The sequence below is a fragment of the Chlorocebus sabaeus genome, chromosome 8 (assembly GCF_047675955.1).
Source record: "Chlorocebus sabaeus isolate Y175 chromosome 8, mChlSab1.0.hap1, whole genome shotgun sequence".
Taxonomy (NCBI): domain Eukaryota; kingdom Metazoa; phylum Chordata; class Mammalia; order Primates; family Cercopithecidae; genus Chlorocebus; species Chlorocebus sabaeus.
The window spans coordinates 59,184,354-59,205,167 of NC_132911.1; positions in this window are offsets into that span (position 1 = coordinate 59,184,354).

A 20,814-nucleotide genomic window follows, 5' to 3' on the forward strand; every position below is an offset into this window, starting at 1 on the left:
CTCAGATGTGGAATGTATCGTGTTCAGAGCCCTCAGAGGACAACTGGACCTTGGGTTTCCTTCTTTGTGGTGGGAGATGCAGGATACAGCAATTTTTCTTTAGCTTTGCATAGGATATCACTCCCTGTCCCAACCCCCAAATGCTAAAAACTTCAATCAATTGGTAAGTCTCTCAATCTTTATAGATAATAATCTATAAAGATTATTGTCCTCTGTACACATGTCTTACTAAGTCCTCTAGCACGTTAAAGTATAACAAAATTCTAGTTATACATTTGGGAACTTGGGAAATGACCATTGGGCCTATGTGGGCTGGACTTTATCTCATCAGTGAATCCTTCACCCCCACCAAAAGTTCCCATTCAGAAAGGGACCAAGATGACACATTGGGTCTTCAGTTATAACATTAGTTGAGACCCATTTTCAGGTAGTGTTCCAAATGTCTGACTGTCCATTCACCTTCCCTCAGTGTACATCACCCAAGCCAGTGCACATAAGTTTCTTTGGGACAGACTGAGAGCACTATTAGAATATATACATTTTGTGGTGTTTTAAGATCCTTCTTCCTAGGGGCCTGGACACTTCTTTAGTCAAAGATTCTAGATCTGAATGTTCACTGAGACCTGGGAACTGAGCAACAGGTTGTGATTTTTTATTGGGGCAACTGCCCTCAGCCTCCTTCTCCCCATTCTTGTCTCTTTGAGTTGCAGATGCCAAGTAACATCATAGTTGATGGCCCTTCCCCTTCTATTTTATCTCTGTGGAATCATCCTCTATTAACAAGATCTACAACCCCCAGAGGCTGATCCCAATGGGGTACTGTCCATTGTTGATAGTCATGGTAATTGTGAACCCCTGGCTTCGGGTGGTTAAGTTCTGCCACCACGCCAGGTCTCTATAATTTGGAGGTGCCATCATTCCCACGCATATGAAGAGCTGGCCTAGGACTGCCTCTCCTACTATCATGCCTGGTGCAGAGGAGGCACCATGGAGCTTCTGAGTGATGCTGGTGCCATTCTTACCAGCACATTCCCTATGGCCTTGGTGAAAAATGTGTCCTCTGAGTCCTTTTGTGGAGTGTAATCCCCTGGTAAGTCTTCTAGCTTCACATAAAATATCCAACCAACCCCCATCACCACCTGAGCTTTTTAGTCCTTACCCTACCACCTGACAGGGTGCCTTGGGCATTTCCCTTTGCTCAGCATTGGCCACAGCCTTTTATAAGCTTCTAAGAGCCTCCATCACAGTGAGTCTTCTCATTCCCCTCATCCTTGCCAGGATGTCAAATCTCATGCCCCAAGAAAGTTTCTTTATATTAATAGATGCTTGCTTATGCAAGTCCATCCTCCTTTATCAAACGTTCTCCTAGTACCCAGCCAGATAAGATGTCTTTGTGGCATTGTGCTTCATGTTTCCCCAAAACCTGAATCATCTCACCTACAAAGACAGTCCCCTGCACATGACATTTTCGCTGATCACCGCCAGTGAAATATTTAATAATTAAGACATTAACTTATGTCAGGAACTAGTGGGATCCCCACCTACTGGTCAGGCTGGCATCCTCTGCACCCAGTGGGCTGGGAGTGAGCTTGTCCCACATCCTGAACTCATAGACTATCTTCCTGGGCCACTCCTAGAACACTTTCTGTTGGTCTGTATCTGTCAGAAGGCATGCACAGATAGGATTATTCATACAAGAGATTTGTTAAAAGAAGGAGTGGAAAGAGGTGGAGTTGTTTCCAGACTATGCAGCAGGTCTGGCACCTATGAAAGGAGAGAGGGAGAACGATTGCAGTGCAGTTCCAAGAAAGTTTTGGTCAAGCCCTGAGAGAACACCCATGAGCCCCAGAGTTGTCCTTAGAGGATAACCCTGTAAACATGAGACAGATTCTAGAGGCTAGCAGAGGGACCAGCGGTCAATAAGCTAAGTCCTGCAGAGGTGTGTGCTGCACATTTTCATGACTGCCTTATGCACTACTAAAATAAGAATGGGTGAGAAGCATAATTTTGTAGTGGAACAAAAACTGAATTTGAATGCTTTACTTTTTAACTTTGAACAGGTTCTTTTAACTTTTTCTGAGTCTTGATCTTTTTTCAGCTGTAAAAATGGAGATATTAGTACCTCTTTCCTAGGGTTGTGGCAAGTAAAAAACGTGATGATTTATATAAAGCCCTTAGCACATGATATGGTCTAGTGTCCCCACCCAAATCTCATGTTGAATTTTAGTTCCCATAATCCCCACATGCCATGGGAGGAAGTCGATGGGAGGCAATTTAATAATGGGAGCGGTTACCCTCATACTGTTCTCGTGATAGTGAGTGAGTTCTCACGAGATCTGATTGTTTTATAAGGGGCTTTTCCCTGCCTTTGCTCTGTCTTTTTCCTTGCTGCTGCCATGTGAAGAAGGATGTGTTTGCTTCCCCTTCCACCATGATTGTGAGCTTCCTGAGGCCTCATCAACCATGCTGAACTGTGAATCAATTAAACTTCTTTCCTTTAGAAGTTACCCAGTCTCAGGTATGTCTTTATTAGCAGCATGAGCACAGACTAATACAGCGTGGTTTCTGGTATATAGATGTTAGTTCTTCTAAGTTTAGGAATACAAGAGCCTTTACGCTGTCTGAACAGCTGGCTGTTTCCTACTTCTGCTGTAGAATGTGCAAAATGCAGTCAATCATGACAAAAGAAAACCCTTTCTTTATAATTTGTATGAGGAATACAAATCTATATTAGTCAAAATAATATATAAAATATTAATGATGCCATAGAATGCAGACAATGTTGGTTAAACATTACTTTAGAATCTATAATTACTAATAACTTTAACTATAATAACATTTATGACAAAGAAGAAATAGTGTACACTATTTGTTTTGGAGTTTCTAGTAGTTAGCTCTTTTGAAAGTCACAACCCATTTCTCATAACACTTAAAATAATGTTCAAAGGAAACAATGACTTTGTCATAGATTAGTAATTCATTCTCATTTAATGGTTAATTTAAGAAATTGCAGTTTCGTACTACTCATTGTGAATTTAATGTTAGATCTTAGATTAACATTTTTATCTTTGGCCCAGTTGCTTCTATTACCATGAATGCGGATTCTAAATATTTATTTGAAAAAGTCTCATTTAAATTAGGTTGATCATTTTATGACTATTCAAATTTGAAAATTTTGTATTATCAACAATTATGTTATAGAAATCAATCCTTCCATACTGAAAAAATTAATCCTTTCATACTGAGAAAAAAAAAACCAAGAAGGTAAACTTGATGCATAAATACTACTTTTTAAATAATAAGGAAGTGTAATGGAAAATATAATGAGAATTCATTTAAAACAATGACCAATTGTGTTTACTGATATCTAATGACTAGGAATTATTATACCAAAGTCTGAGTCTCTCAGCTGAATTATGTTGTAGGGAAAAAATGTGAACAGAATTCACATAGTCTAGATTTTTCTAAGTGAAGAGTCATCTAGACTAACAAAAAAAAATGTGTTCTTTTCTTATTGGTTATAAAAAGAAAAAATAGCTTTGAGGGCAAAAATGAAGTTAGTATTTACACTATTCTACCCACTGTGCCTCTGGGGCTTTCCTTGGAGAAGCTGTAGTCATGCAGACAGGAGTCTATCATGGTTAAGGATTCCTCTTCCCATTCCACAGTCTCCCTTCTAGGTGCTCTGTGACTGGCAAACTTTGTACTGGACAGCAGGTCTCTGGGATGGGCAAAGATAAGTTAGACTAGATACCAAATTGGTCATGTCCTTCTGGCTCAGGCACCCCTGGATCATGCAGTGGTTGGCAATGACCAGTCCGACTCCTCTCCTCGCTCCCACCTTGTCTCCTTACGTCTCCCACACACTCACCCACCTGCCCGCCTACACATGTACCAGCCAACAGAGCGTGGGGTGATTATCTGAATAAATCAGCCTAAAACACAGCAACTAAAAGATTCATTTTTAGTTAGAAAGTTGGAAAAATACCAATCTAATTAATTACTTAAATTTTCTTTGAGAATTTAAAAATTGTGTTGTTATAGCAGTAGCACAATGAACCCAGGATTAAGAGACTGAGTCTCCATGTCATCTTACAATTATTGTGTAGGAATTATGATCAGTTTTTCATAATATTTTGGGGACCTAATGAACCAGATGCAACTAACCTTATAATTGGTGATAAACATCTCACATCTCCTCTCTACCTTAAAACCCATCTGCTTTATTGCCTGTATAATTCTGCTTATGTCCTAAATGTCTATAGCACACTCCTTCCCCAGTCTAACCTTCTGATCCCTTCAGTGTGCCCTCACTGGAGGCAAGTTGATGCATGAAAATGGTTATAATGGTGCTGAGATACTGAACCCCGTGGCTTTCAAACAGCATGGGGCCAAAATCTTTAGGCTGGTACTATCTGGTATGAGCATTGTACTTTTTTTTCAATATGCTGACAAATTCTGACATATTATTGATACATGTGTGAAGGAGTGGAGAAGCATTGTCCTACATTTGTCCTTGACCTTTTTCCTCTCTGCCTCCTCCAGAGCTCCACCCCTTCTGATCCTGACCACCTCTAGCTTGCATTTGCAGTCTGTACTCTGTGTCCTTTCCCTAGGAACACAGCCTGATCAGGATTGCCCAGTCTAGCATCCCCAAAGCAAAATGAGCACATACAGATGCTACTGCCTCTTTCAAACTTCCTAAATTACCTATAACAACATACAGAATGAAAAACAGCAAGAAAACCCTATCTTTAGTTAAACATGGGGGTGCCTGTAAACTTAAATCACAATAATTGAGGAAGGGTGACCAGAAGTTAAAAGGAAGATGAGTAAGTGTTGAGAGGATACCTATGGCTAGAGATCTCAGACAAAATTTCCCAAGAACAGTTTTCTATTCAGTTTCCTAAAGCAAGTGTTATATCCTAAAAAGAAAAAGAAAAAAAAAAAACTCTAGATATATAGACAAAGTTATAGGTATATTCCTTTTTCAAGGCAATGACAAATTGGTTCACAAATTGGTTGTAGCATTTTCCTGGGGCCCATTTTGGCAAGAAGGATGGAAAAAGAAGTGGGGTAGGCATGCCATATTTGTAGGAAGCTGTCTGTTGCTGAGGGGAGAGGAGAAGGGCTCTACATGGACAGTAGCTCTGTCACCACTGGTCTTGTAGCCTAGGAGAAGTGAAGGGCTGGATACTTCATTCACTTACAAAAAATCAGTCATGAGGAATTTCATTGTGTGCCAAGGAGGATTCCAGATAGCCTTAAAAACAGCCCTGGCCCACTTATCATCTGAACTTCCCATCGGTACTGGTCCAGGAAGAACTACTTTCTCCTTCAAAATTCTTCTACTCTGAATAGAACACACCAAATAATATTTTTAAAAAAGGAAACAAGACAAGAAATAGGAAAAATAAATTGAAGGTGAAGATCACTCAGAAAAATATTGAAAACAGTGAAAATCTTGCCCAAACATATTTTTATATATAAATTTAAAAATTTGATAGAGTAAATTTGCTTAAAGATGTAAATCAAAGCAGAAATTTATTACAGCATATTAAATGGCTTCTAGAAGAAGAGAACTACTACTTCTTCTATGATTGGAAGCCATTGGCTCCTGAAATATTCTACCACTCCTGGGTAAGAACCCACCCCAGAGAGGAAGCCCCAAGCAGTGCTATGGCCCCTACCTGTGCTCTGGTCCCCACCAGCAGATGGATACCCATGTCCTTCCTGATACTCAAGGTGCTGGTCACTAGACAATGGGCTGCTGCAGGAAATCTCTATAGCACTCTCACACTTGCCAGCAGAAACAGCAGAAGCAAGGCCCCCATCTCAGCTCTGCCACCCAGGATTGTGCATCTCATTCATCAGATCTGAGTTCTCTGGAACCCTGGTTGTAAAGGAGTCTGCAAATTGGAGCATTTAGTTTTTCAGCCACTGCAATACAGGGCAACAGTTAAAAGGAAAGTAGATAGGGTCAACCTGACATATCTACCGGAAAATATTTAAAGATAATACTCAGGTAAATAACAGAATCAGTGAAATCTGGGTGGTGTTAGAGAGTAAAGAGAATGGATAATGTATAAATACACAAATCCTATCTTTGCATTTAGGTAACAGATATCTAACACAATGCTTTTTAGGGCCACAAGGAAAAGAATGTGCACAATGCAGCGTGTAGATGGGCCCTGCCTACTGCCCTATTACCCATGACACGTCCATAAGCCATTGTATAATGTGCTGCAAAATACATTGAGGAGCTCTTTTCTAAAGAATAAGAGAATTGGCCGAGCACGGTGGCTCACGCCTGTAATCTTAGCACTTTGGGAGGCCGAGGCGGGCAGATCACAAGGTCAGGAGATCGAGATCATCCTGGCTAACACAGTGAAACCCAGTCTCTACTAAAAATACAAAAAAATTAGCTGGGTGTGGTGGTGGACACCTGTAGTCCCAGCTACTTGGGAGGCTGAGGCAGAAGAATGACATGAACCCAGGAAGTGGAGCTTGCAGTGAGCTGAGATGGCGCCACTGCACTCCAGCCTGGGTGACACATTGAGACTCTGTCTCAAAAAAAAAAAAGAGAGAATTAAGTATGAAGTACTCTTTTTAAATGTTTATCAAAATTAAATATTAAAGCACCCTGGGTATTATGTATGTATGTGCTTGCCCTTGTATAAAATGGCATACTTATACAGAAATTCATTGAAGTATTATTTGTAATAGCAAAAGCTTAGTACTAATTTATATACCCATCAGTAGAATACTAGTAAAATAAGTTATGCTATATCCATGCAATGGAATAATATACATGTTATTATTAAGTTAAAAGCATGGCTCATGCCTGTAATCCCAGCACTTTGGGAGGCCCAGCTGGGTGGATCATTTGCTGTCACGAGTTTGAGAGCAGCCTGACCAACATCGTGAAAGCCTGTGTGTACTAAAAATACAAAAAAATTACCCAGGCATGGTGACACATGCCTGTAATCCCAGCCACTTGGGAGGTTGAGGCAGGAGAACTGCTTGAACTTGAGAGTGGGAGGTTGCAGTGAGCCAAGATCACATCATTGCACTCCAGCCTGGGCAACAAGAGCAAAACTCCATCTCAAAAAGAAAAACAAAAAAGGCATGAAACAACTTTATGTGTACTAATACCAAATGGTATCTGACATATACATTAAGTAAATGCAGCCAAGTAAAAATAATTTGTGTTAAAATGAAGACACATCATGGCATACACATATTTTGAGTGTTGGGGAGCCTGTGCTGGTGACCTCCATCTCCTCCAGGTTCTTGATTCTTACTTCTCTGCCCCCGTGGCTCTTCTGGGAGGTTTACAGATGGATTACATCACTGAGCTCTCCTGTTTTCTGGTTTCCTGTTGACCTCCACAAATAGGGACCAACAAGAAGAGATTGGAGGGGGTGAGAAGAAGGAATCCAGGGACTTATTACCCTAATCAGCTTGGCTCCTTCCCTATGGATCATAATGAATTGCTTATGGAGAATGTGTGGCCTCTTATCTAGTTACCAGATCTAAATATCACATGTACCTGCAAAATTTGTACAACTACTATATATATTAATAAAAACAAACAAACAAATAAATATAAATTAGGCCAAAAAAATGGAAAGAGAAAAGAAATCTATTTCTTACAGTTCTGGGGGTTGGAAAGTCCAGTTTCTAGATATAAAGCCTTTGGCTTGGAGGCTCAACTGAGATATGACTCTGTATATGGCTTCTTCTCTCAAGCCTTCTCCAGAGGCACCTTGACTATTTATCAGGGTGACTGCCCTAGGAAAATGGAAATAACTAGATTATTGAGGGGTTACTGTTATTGGATTTAAATGATTGCTAATAACCAGAGACCAGAAATATCCATGTAGTAGACTGGTCAAGATGGGAGCTTATGGAAGTCAAGTAATAGATGAAGTATTGACTTGAGTCTACCTCAGAGAGGGTCTGTGGGCTTATTCCATGGTTATTTCCCCAATGTCTGAATATATAGTGGGAATAGATATACTTAAGAACTGGCAACACATTCAAGTTGATTCTCTGGCCACAGGAGTGAAGCTGAAGTGAATGGCCAATCTTAAGCGGCCTCTAGTTCCAGGATGATAATCTGTTAGAATTTGAATGTGTTCCCCAAAAGTTCATATGTCAGAAACTTGGCCCCGAATGCAGCAGAGTTGAGACGTAGGATCTTTAAGAGGTGATTGGGTCTTGAGGGGTCTCCCCTCATGCTTGCATTAATTTGTAGATTAATGGTTAATGGGATACCATGGGAATAAGTTAGTTATTACAAGGGTGAGTCTGTTATAAAAGCCAGGTTGGTTCTCTCCTGTGTGCCCCACACCGTGTGATGCCTGTGCCACCTGAAGACTCTGCAGAGTTACCACTAGCAAAAAGGCCCTCACCAGATGTGGCCCTTGACCTTGGATATTTGACCTTGGAAATATCATGTGATATTTTGATACTTATAAACAATGTGCAATAATCAAATTAGGGTAAATGGGATATTCATCATTCAAAATTTATAATTTTTCTGTGTTGGGAACATTACAATTCTTCTAGCTATTTTGAAATATATGATGAATTCTTGTTAACTACAATTTCTTTACTGTACTGCTGAATTAGAACTTATTCCTTCTATGTAACTGTGTTTTGTACACCTTAGTGAACCTTTCCCTAATGTATGTTTCTAGTGGCTTTGTCAAAAATAAACTGGCTGTAAGTGAATTGAATTATTTCTGTGTTTTCTATTCTGTTTCATTGATCTATGTGTCTGTTTTTATGCCTGTACCATGCTGTTTTTATTACTGTAGCCTTGTAGTATAGTTTGAAGTTAGGTAGTGTGATGCCTCCAGTTTTGTTCTTTTCACTCAGGATTGCTTTGGCTATTTGGGCTCTTTTGTGGTTCCATACAAATTTTAAGGTTATTTTATCTTTGTGAAGAATATGATTGGTATTTTTATAAGGATTGCATTGAACCTGTAGATCACTTTGGAAGTGTAGACATAAACAATGTAACGTCTTTCATCCCAGGAACATGTGATATTTTTTCATATTTTTGTGTCTTCTTCAGTTTCTTTCATCAGCGTTTTATAGTTTTCCTTGTAGAGATCTATCACTTCTTTGGTTAAATTTATTCCTAGGTATTTTATGTTATTGTACCTATTCTAAATGGGATTGCTTTCTTAATTTATTTTTCAGTTTGATTGCTGTTACCATATAGAAATTTCATTGATTTTTTAAATGTAGATTTTGTATCCTGCAAATTTACTGAATTTATCATTTCTAAGAGGGTTTTTTTGGTGGAGTATTTGTTTTTTTCTAAGTGTAAGATTATGTCATCTGCGAAAGGAATAATTTGACTTCTTCTTTTCCAGTTTGGATGCCCTTAATTTTTTTCTTTTGCCTAATTGCACTAGCTAGGATTTCTAGTATTGCGTTGAATAGAAGTGGCAAACATAGGTATTCTTGTCTGGTGTCAGATCTTAGTGGAAATGCTTTCAATTTTTCTTTTGTTTAGTGTGATATTAGCTGTAGGTTTGTCATACATGGCCTTTATCACATTGAGGTATGTTCCTTATATGCCTAATTTGTTGAGAGTTTTTATCATAAGGCAATGTTGAATTTTATCAAAGGCTTTTTCAGCATCTATTGAAATGATCATATGGTTTTTGTCCTTGATTCATTTGATGTGATGTACCATGTTTATTGTTTTGCATGTATCAAAACATTTGTGTATCCTGGGGATGAATCTTAGTTGATCATAGCAAATGATCCTTTCAATGTGTTATTGAATTTGATTTGCTAGTATTTTGTTGAGGCTTTTTGCATCTGTTTTAATCAGGAACATAGTTTTCTTTTTTCATTGTGTCTCTTTCTGTTTTTTGTATTAGGGTAACATTAGCGTCATAGAATGAGTTGGAAAGTAGTCCCACCTCTTTAATTTTTTTTAGTTCCTCTTGAAATGTTTGGTAGAATTTAGCAGCGAAGTCCTTAGGTCTTGAGCTTTTCTTTGATTGGTGACCTTTTATTACTAATCTTGTTACTCATTACTGGTCTACTCAGGTTTTTTATTTATTTGTGGTTCAATCTTTGTAGGTTGTATGTGTCCAGGAATTTACCTATTTCTTCCAGGTTTTCCAGTGTTTTGGTATATAGTTGTCCATAGTAGTTTCTAATCATCTTTTGTATTTCTGTGGCATCAGTTGTAATGTTTCATTTTTCAAGGGGCAAGTGAGAATTGATAGCCTAAGAGAAGGATGGGGGTCAGTGGATGGAAAATTATTAAGAGGAAATATTGAGAATAAGGGAAGTTCTGGCCAAAATGACTTAACAGGATTCTTGCTGAAGAGAGACCAGGGTGACCAGACATCATCTGAGGGATGACAGAGGATGAGGGACCTGACCAGATTTTAAGGGTGATCAGATATCAAGCATGGGGTGTTCTTGCTAAACTGACTTAGCAAGGTTCTTTGCTAAAGCTAGATTTTACAAGAAAGTGCACAGATGGACCTGGGTGAAGGTTCGGAAGCCTGAGCCAAATTTGCCCAAAGGATCTTTGTCAGTGATGAGCAGTCAGGTGAAAAGGAAACATTTACTCTTCACAGTACACCCTCATGTGCATCTTCATCTTTATACCAATTGCATGCATATCTATTTCAAAGCATTCCCCAAGCCCTACTACCCCCTCAAGTTTCTCTCTCACGTGTCCTTCTTTCCTCATTCTCCCTCCTTCCTTTCCCACTATGTTTCAGTCAGTGTCATAAAATTATATTTATATATCCCTACCAGCCCCTTATAACCATCCTCATCATTGCTGGAAACATTCGTAGAGCACCCCACACTCAACCTGTCCAAGGTGCCAGGTGCTGTACTACCTGCCAAGAACACATTGTAGGTTTTTTTTAAATGATGAAAGTGTCCTCATGGTGCTTACATTTTAGTGGGTGAGATGAAATTAAACAGGTAGGTTTATTAAATTATGTCAAGTTGTGCAATGAAGAAAAATAAAACACTTAAATGGAGACTCATTGGGTGGTAATTTCAGATGGGCAGATAAGACAAGACCTTGCTGAGGGGGATTGATTTGAATAGGAATTTTAATAAAATGAGATGTGATTCCAGAGATCTGGGGGAAGAGTATCCAGGCAAAGTGAAGAGTGAGTGTAGATACCTACTTAATGAGTTGCTATTAGAAAGTAGAAAGATGTAAAGGGTAAGTTTGCAGAGACTCCCTATCACGTAGAGCTTTGGAAGCCGTGACCTGGATTTGGTATGAAACTCTGGGTGTGAGAAGTCAGCAGGTGGTTAGTGAATAAGGAACTAGAAGAAAGCTCACCCTGGCTGCTGCCTAGAGAATCGACTAAGGAGCAACTCATCTGTTGGTTATTGCAGTCCTCTTGCTATGAGTTGATGTTGGCTTAGACTGATGTGGAAACAGGGAAAGTTGAGACAAAAGCTTGGATTGGGGGAAATATTTTAGACGTAGGATTGACAGGCCAGTAAGCAATGCTGTTGGACTGGATGTGGGCTTGGATGTAAAGAATGAAGATGAGACCTAGGATGTGGCCTCAATAGCTGGACACAGGGCATCACCACTTCCTGAAAAAGGGAAGATGGTACAGGAGTGAGGTTGTCGGTGGGAAGAAATAAAATATTCTCTTTCAGATGCTTAAGTTTGAGATGGGCATTCTTCAAGTAGAAAATGTTGAATTGGCAGTTGGGTGTGATATGCAAGTTTGGTACTTAAGGACAAGTCTGGGATAACAGTATTCATTTGGGGAACGTTAGTGTATAGATACTTTGTTAAGCCATGAACCTGGTTCTGAAAAATCTCTCTCCACTAACTCAGGTTCCATCCTCCTGCCATGAAACCATGAAGCACAGCACTGTTCTCCTCTCTCCAGTCCCCTCCTGCACCTGATCTTTCCTCTCCAATTTATGTTTATTTCATACCAAATGGTTTTTCTATATTTGGTTCCTTGTATCCTGCCAATCAACATCCTGAGGGTTGTGTCTACCATTCCCAGGTCACTTTTGAAGGCATTTTCCTAAATCAAGACAGTTCTCTTTCTTCTAAACATTCCGGCTTCAGTAGTTAGAGTGATCCCCATACTGGGAAGCCTGAGAGAGGGATAACAGAGGGTCAGCTTCAATTTGAAGTAGTTTTGGAGTGTGGCTCTCATAATGAAGCTGAAAGGAATTACTAAATGTGATACACTGAGAAGCTGTGAAGCTAGAATGTTGGTTGCTTGCCCTTGTGGATGTTAAATTAATTAATCTGAGTCATTAAAGGAAGAGGTGAACTGCAGAAAAGGATCAAAGTCTATCAAAAACTTGTGGTCCAGACTGCATCGAGAGCTGTGCTATGAACCAAATAATGTCCCCCTCAAATTCCTGTGTTGAAGCCCTAATGCCCAGTACTTCTGAATGTGACTGTATTTAGAGACAGGAACTTTAATGAGATAACTGAGTTAAAATGAGATTATTAGGGAGGACCCTAATCCAATCTGGCAGAGATTCTTATTAGGAGAGGAGATTAGGAAATGCAGAGAGACACCAGACATGTGCACACATAGCAAGATGCCCAGGGGAACACACAGCAGAACAATGGTCATCTTCAAGCCAAGGACAGAGACCCTGGAAGAAACCAATCCTGTTAGCACCTTGATCTTGGACTTCCAGGCTGCAGAATTATGAGAAAAGAAAGTTCTGTTGTTTAAGCCACCCAGTCTGTGATATTTGGTTACGGCAGCCTTGGTGGACTACTACAGGTTGCAATGAGAAGATGCGCAAAGTGGAATAGTAGAATTCATTCACTGGAAGGAAACTGGAGCTTAACCTTTCTGTGTTCATGGTGCACTTTCTAATATCAAAAGTTTTGGTAGCAGTACTGAAGGATCTAACAAGTGAACACCAGCTTTAGAAAAAGAAGTTCTAGAAAACTAGAAACAAATTATTTCTACAGTTATTTACTCTATTCATTTTACCATAGAGTTTAATTGTCAGAGTAGTAACTCTGTACTCTGAACTCCCGGGTCTCTGTTACAGCAGCGCTGCTGGCAACCCTAAATCAACCCTAACTCAGGTGTGACTGGAGGGGTTTTTTATGTATCTTGCAACTTGTAACCAGTTTTACCCTACTCGGAACTTTACCACATGATACCCTCAGCTTCCATCATTGCCTAACAAGAATTACCATGTGTCCTCATCTTTAGCAAAAATAAACTGCATGCATTGAGAAGAATTTGAAAGCGTGTTAGTGAAGGTTCATATGCTACAGCATATGAACTGTAAACACTGGTGTTGGAACGGTGAGACAAAATTGATAAGCTTTGGAATGGGTCGTGGTTGAAATCCTCTCTTTAAAAGATTCTTACAGATAGAAATTAAAAACTGCTATTAACCACCTTGGTATTTCTATATTGATCTTTCTATAAATTCTGAAGAAAACAAAAATCAAAAAACCCACAAACCATATTTGCTTAATAGAATTTTACTCTCACATTCAAAGACACCTGACTATAACGGTGTTATTTCTATAATGTGTTCTTGATCAGCTGCACACCTTCACTCTGCGTGCAGTGGACAGAACAGGTGAGACAGGTGCCAATTGAACTTCTGCAAGGGTGTGCTGGGTGATATCTGGACCAGATGGCCATCCAGCGTGGGGAGGAGCACGCAAACCTTCACCTTTCCCAAGCAACAGTGCTTTGATGTGAAGTTAAGGGTACACAAAGGAGAAGGGAGTTGAAGATCTTTGGCTGTATCAACAAAGAGATACTGCCTGATTGTAGTCAAGGTGAGCTGTCATTGCCAAACAACCACTAGTGAGTGTGGAGGGGGCAAGAGAAAGGGAAGGATGCTTTTTTTAACCAAACACTTTTGGTGATACAGCTTTATATATTTTAAAAACGTATCATGTAAAAAAATTAAACTCTATGATAAAATATAATTAAAGAGCTTAAATAACTAGCTTCTTAAAGATGTCCCCAAATTGTATATTATTATTATTTCAGATGATATATTATTTAAAGAAAAGGATCCACACTCAAAGCAGAAGCTTTCTTATTTACTCAAATGAAACAACCTAACATCAATTCTTTAAAATTTCATGAGATGTGTAATGGCCCACACTATGACATATCTTGGGGAATGCTCCATGTGCACTTGAAAAGGCTGCTCTTGTTGGGTGCAGCGTCTCCTGCAAGGCAACGAGATTAAGAGAGTTTATAGTGTTGTTCAAATCTTCTATATTTGTACTGATTTTTTGGTCTAGTTGTTTTATCAATTACTGACAGACAAGTGCTCAAATATTCCACCATAATTGAATTTTACTATATTTCTGCCTTTAGTTATCTCAATTTTAATGCATTTATTTTGAACTTCTCTTATTTGTTAATAACACATCTAGGATTATGTCTTCCTAGTGAATTGGCATCTTATCTCTGATAGTATTTCTTGTCTTGAAGTCTACTTTGATGTTAAATTGGTCACATCAATTTCTTGTGCTCGGCGCTTTACAGACCCGAGTCTTACTTTGGGCATTTTTGTCCACATCACAACCAGAGAATTGACTATGCTTTTGTGGTCTGTATTCAAGGATTTTTGAGATTTTAAAATTAACCAACTGGGTACACACTACATTTAGCTAATACTCTAAAATGTTTGGCAAACTATGTGTTCTTGATGCTTTATACATTTCAACAAATGTCCACATTATTTCAAATAATGGTAGCAACAATAAAATATAATGAGGTAACCCTAGTAAAATAGGATTTTGATTTTTCACATTCTGATTTATCAGTGTCATTCTCTTATCTGTGGCAACAAGTTGCATAAGGTAAGGTTTGGGGAAGAATCAGGGAGAAGCACGAGGCAAACAGATCAGGCCTCATAAAGTCTCAGTCATTTCCAAAGTGCTGGAGTGATGTGTGTCACTTCACTGTCTTCCTCTTTAATATATTTGCGAATCAACAGGCTCACTTCTTTAATGCCAGCAATTTCCTAAACAAAAACAACTTTTTATTCACCCACGTAAGATACTAGATTTTTTGGAAACAAAAGGAGAGAAACCTAAAGCCACAACAGTAGTTTCAAAGGCATCAATTGTAATGTTCCCTCAAATTACCTTGTCAAGCTCTTAGACTGATTTGTCTTAGAAGTTAAATACTTAGAATGCTTTGAAATGGAAACAAAACTGTAATTCCCTGCCTCTTTGTATTTGTTGAATGTGTGTGATGTCCTACTACAAAACTTGAATCACAATGCTTGCAATAAAATATTTTGTTTGTCATATTCAGAGCAGCAAGCTAAAAAGGTAAACGGTCACAGAGTTTGGTCTGGAGACTTGAGCTATCATTTAAAGTGCTAAGGACACCCTTTCCAGAGAGTCCAGGAAGCCTAAGCCTACCTGCTTCGTGTGGAGTAGGGAGTGCTCAGTGTAAGTGTCTGAAGACTTGTTTCCTAGATTTACCACTTAGCGCATATTTGTGAGCATGCACAAGTCATTTAGACCTAATGAATGATGTCTTAAACTGTGACATAGTGGTAAACATACCTGCCTTATAGGCTTGTGTAGGATCATGTTAGGGGAACTGTAAATAATTCAGTATGACTAGATCATGGGGCTGGGTTAGGGGAGTGGGGAGCAAAGAGGCTAGGACAGAAAACGGAGACCAGATGACAGAAAACACAGAAAACCATGGGAGGGACCTAGGACTTTATTCTGCAGGATTTGCATTAGTTAGAGGTTTATAACTGAACTGTGCATCTTTTAATATTATGTCTTATTCTCAATTAGCCTGTTCACTTCTCTGTTAAGTCTCCAAGCAAACAGCATCTTCAGGGATCCTTAGGGAAAATCACACCCTACTTCAATTAAAAATTCACCTCTAGCAAAGATAGTACTTGATAACATTTCAACCAAGGACAAAAACTAAATAGTCACACTGAATGAACATTGCCCAAAATACACGCAGTCAAATTCATCACAGGCATTAATAAAAGACCAAAATTCACATTGTGCACTCTAGACCAGTACTGTGCAATATAATGGCTACTGATCACATGTGGGTGTTGAGCACTTGACCTGTGGCTAGTCCAGATTGAGATGTGCTCTGAGTGTAAAATACACCACAGATTTTGAGTGCTTAGTATGAAAAAACATAAATGTAAAATCTCTCATTAATAACTGTATACTGATTATAAGTTAAATGATAATATTTTTGAATACTCTGTTAAATAAAATTTATTATTAGAATTAATTTTACCTGTTTCTTTTACTTACTAGGAAATGTAAAGTGGCATATGTGGTTCCCATTCCATTTCTATGAGAACATATTGTTCTGGATCATTCTGGAGTGGTGCTGGAAACAGGCAATATCTCAGTACCATTCTTTTCATTTCAGATACTTTCTGAAGAATGAATAAAGGTACTTGAAAACAAAAGTTATGTATGTTTTTATAATTTGTCGAGCAAGTGCAGTCTATATTGAAGGCCATGTGTATAAGTATCTTTTTGTGTTTGTGTTTGAAAGAAATAGATACTGGGGGTCGGGCGCCGTGGCTCACATCTGTAGTCCCAGCACTTTGGAAGGTCAAGGAGGGTGGATCATCTGAAGTGAGGAGTTTGAGAGCAGCCTGGCCAACTTGGTGAAACCCTCTCTCTATTAAAAATACAAAAATTAGCCAGGTGTGGTGGTAGGCACTTGTAATCCCAGCTACTCGGGAGGCTGAGGCAGGAGAATTACTTGAGCCTGGGAGTTGTAGGTTGCAATGAGCCGAGATTGTGCCACTGCACTGCAGCCTGGGGGACAGAGTGAGACTCTGTCTCAAAAAAAAAAAAAAAAAAAAAGAGAGAGAGAAAAGAAGAGAAGAGAAAGAAGAAAAGAAGAGACAAGAAGAGAAGAGAAGAAAAGAAAAGAGAAGCAAAAGAAAAGAAAAGAAAAAGACACTGGGAAATCACTGTGGAGTCTAATGAACTTCCTTGCTAAAGCTTGAGCCCTGAGATGACCTTTGTAGTTTGCTGGGAGCAGGATTTCTGTGCTCCAGTGCAGGTCCCAAAAGGCTTTCTTTGGATAATACAGGTGCATAAGATGACAGTACAAACAGATGGGAAAAGAGGGCCACAAAAAAAGTTGGCCTGCAAGACACAGATGCCAAAAATGGAGACATCTGCCATGGCCATCAAGGAAAATGTTAAAAAACATTTGCATTCTCTTATTTCTTGTGTTTGTGTGTCTCCTTTATTTGCAAATTCCTGGAGGACAGAAACCATACATGGGCCCAGCATGTTGTTCCATACAGACAGGAATTTGATCAATCCTTTTCAAAGATAAACTCTTAGCATAATCCGGGTTTGCTTTGTTACAACAGTGTTAATGATATGTACTACTGCACAAGAATCCTAATTTTTAAAAAATATTTTAGCTGCTAAGTCTCAGCATTAAAGATTTTTACATATGATGAAAAATATACCTCTTGTGAAGTTTTATTAAATGATGTATGAACTGTAGTTATTATTAACATTATGTTAGTTATATAAATTAGTTACATAATGACAGTAAGTTATTACTAACTGTAAGAGAGCAGGAGACTGCTAGCAGAGTCAAACTTCAAAGTTATCCCAGTTCAATCCATTTTCACTTATGTAAACATGCAAAAGATTATTACCATAATTCCAAATTGGCTGTTATATGTTCCAGACATATAATCCCAAAGAGGTACTGGAGTTGGATTTTGCCTTTTGACAAAAATACCTGCCACCTTGGTTGATACGCTAAAAATGAATGCAGAGTTCAAGTGTTTGAAATGCTGAAGATAATCCTATGATCACATCAAAATTGCTGGCAAGTATAGCAAGAGTAAGCAGATTAGATCCTGATCCATTTGTCCTGGCGATAAAGAAAAAGAGCAAGGAAAAAAAATGCTAAGTCTCTCCTTTGAAGGTTTACAAGCCTATATCTAAGTACATCTCGTTGTTGTTTTTCTTTATAAGAACAGAAAGAAAACCTCTTTATCAGTTGTTAAGTGCCAAAGTGGGCAGGATGATGAAACAAACAAAAAACATTAATCTGCAGGCCAACCTGCAAATTTCACCTTCATCCTCCTGCAAAAGATGAACATATCTTAGTCAGTTTGAAAGTGAGTAAATCTAAAAAGCTTCTGCACAGCAAAGGAAACAATTAATGGAGTAAAGAGACAGCCCACAGGTTGGGAGAAAGTATCTGTGAATCATATTTGGGGAAAGTGGCTGATATGCAAAATATATAGGGAACTCAAACTACTCAATAACAAGAAAACAAGATCCAATTAAAAATGGGCAAAAGACTTAAAAAGACATTTCTCAAAAGAAAACATACAAATGGCCAACAGATATATAAAAAACACTCAACGTCTCTAATCATTAAAGAAATGCAAATTAAAACCACAATGAGATATCACCTCACTCCTGTTAGATTTGCTATTGTCAAAAAGACGAAAGATAACAAAGATAACAAGTGATGGTGAGAATGTGAGCAATAGGGAACCCTTGAACACTGTTGGTGGGAATGTAAGTTGGTACAGCCATTTTGGAAAACAGAATGTAGGTTCCTCAAAAAAAATAAAATTAGAACTACCTTATGACCCAGTCCTCCTGCTGGGTATATATCCAAAGGAACTGAAATCAGCATGTTGAAGAGATATCTACACTCCCATGTTTATTGCAGCACTGTTTACAACAGCCAAGAGAGGAAAATGACCTATTTCCCTAAACCAATGAATAAAGAAAATATGATACACATGATAGAACGCTATCAACTCTTAATAAAACAAGGAATTCTGTCATTTGCAACAACGTGGGCAAACCTACAGGACATTATCTTAAGTGAAATAAACCGGGCACAGGGAGAACAAATACCATATGATCTCACCTATTTATGAAATCCAAAGAATCAAACTCACAGAAGTAGAGAGAGAATGGTGGTTACCAGTGATGGGAAGGGTGAGTGTTGGTAGGGTCGAGGGTGGACAGGGAAAGGGGTGATTTAGGTTAACAGGTACAAAGTTTCAGTTAGATAGGAGCAATATATTCTGATGATCTGTTGCACAGTATGGCCACTATAGTTAACAATAATGTATTGTAGCTAAAAGAGGGGATTTGAAATGTTCTCACTCCAAAGAAATGATAAATATTTGAGGTAATAGATATGTTAATTAGCCTGATATTATTTCACAATGTAGACATGTATCAAAACATCACGTCATACCCCATGAATATATCAATTTATAACAAAATATGACAGTTATACTTGTCAATTAAAAATAAAATAAAACTTAAAAAATAAAAAGCTTGCTTATGGGGGTCTCAGTGGCAGGCCCACAGGAACGACTGGAACTTGGTAATTAACTGCTGCTACTGGATCCTCAGCAAAAGACAGTAGTGATTCAAAACCATGTTCAAAGAGGAGAGTTACCGGAGTAATAATGATAATTCAACCCTGAAGGTTTTCACAGCTGTTATGTCAATTTGGCATCGCTGCTCTCTTGAGCTGTGAAGTATGTCAGATTTTCTCATGAAAAACACAGAGGGTCCCACTGCACGGAACGTTCAGGTCTGAAGAGCTTAACAATAATCACACTCGTTGGTTCTATGCCCACCCCACAGGGGCAATTAGCTAATTGTCTGTGAAGCCCTTTGAAATGAATACGCTTAGAGTCAGAATTTGACATACATGCTTGAACTTGAAGGGATGTCAGGAATATTAGATTTTGGTATCAGTCCAATAGCACCAGACATAAAATAACATACATTAATGCATTATGTATTTAGGTACAGAATCATCCTTCCCACCCATAAAAGCTGGGATTTTTTTCTGTTTTTTTTTTTTTTTTTTTCTCCTCACCTAATTTATATAAGGGACTATTGTTTTCAAACTGCCATTATTAACATTGAATTTCCTACAAAATATATTGTTTAATGGTCTTTAATTTTTTAAACATATTTTATTTTTATCTCTTTCTTCTTTTTCTTTCTTTCTTTCTTTCTTTCTTTCTTTCTTTCTTTCTTTCTTTCTTTTCTTTCCTTCTTTCCTTCTTTCTTTCTTTCTTTCTTTCTTTCTTTCTTTCTTTCTTTCTTTCTTTCTTTCTTTCTTTCTTTTCTTTCTTTCCTTCTTTCTTTCTTTCTTCTTCCTTCTTTCTTTCTTTTTTTTTGAGACAGGATCTTATTGTGTCACCCAGGCTGGAGAGCAGTGACAAAAACATAGCTTACTGCATCCGTGAACTCCCAGGCTCAAGCAATCCTCCCACTTCAGTCTCCTGAGTAGCTAAGACAACAGGTGCACCACCAAACCAGGCTAATATATTTTTTTAGTTTTTATAGAGATGGAGCCTTGTTGTGTTGCTCAGACTGGTCTCCTGGGCTCAAGAGATCCTCCCACCTTTGCCTACCAAAGTGCTGGGAATACAGGCGTGAGCCACCACGCCTGGGCTTTAACTTTTAAATATATACATGTTGACTTGACCTTCTTCTGACATTAAATAACAGCAAGGTAATTTTGATAGTTTTGTTTAAAACACACAATAAATGAGACAAATAAGAATGATTAAAAATAGTGCCATAGAAATTCTTCAGCTATTTTTTTTTTTTTTTTTTTGAGATGAAGTTTCACCCTTGTTGCCCAGGCTGGAGTGCAATGGTGCCATCTCGGCTCACTGCAACCTCTGCCTCCCAGGTTCAAGTGATTTTCCTGCTTCAGCCTCCTGAGTTGCTGGGATTACAGGTGTGCACCACCATGCCCAGCTAATTTTCTGTTTTTTTTT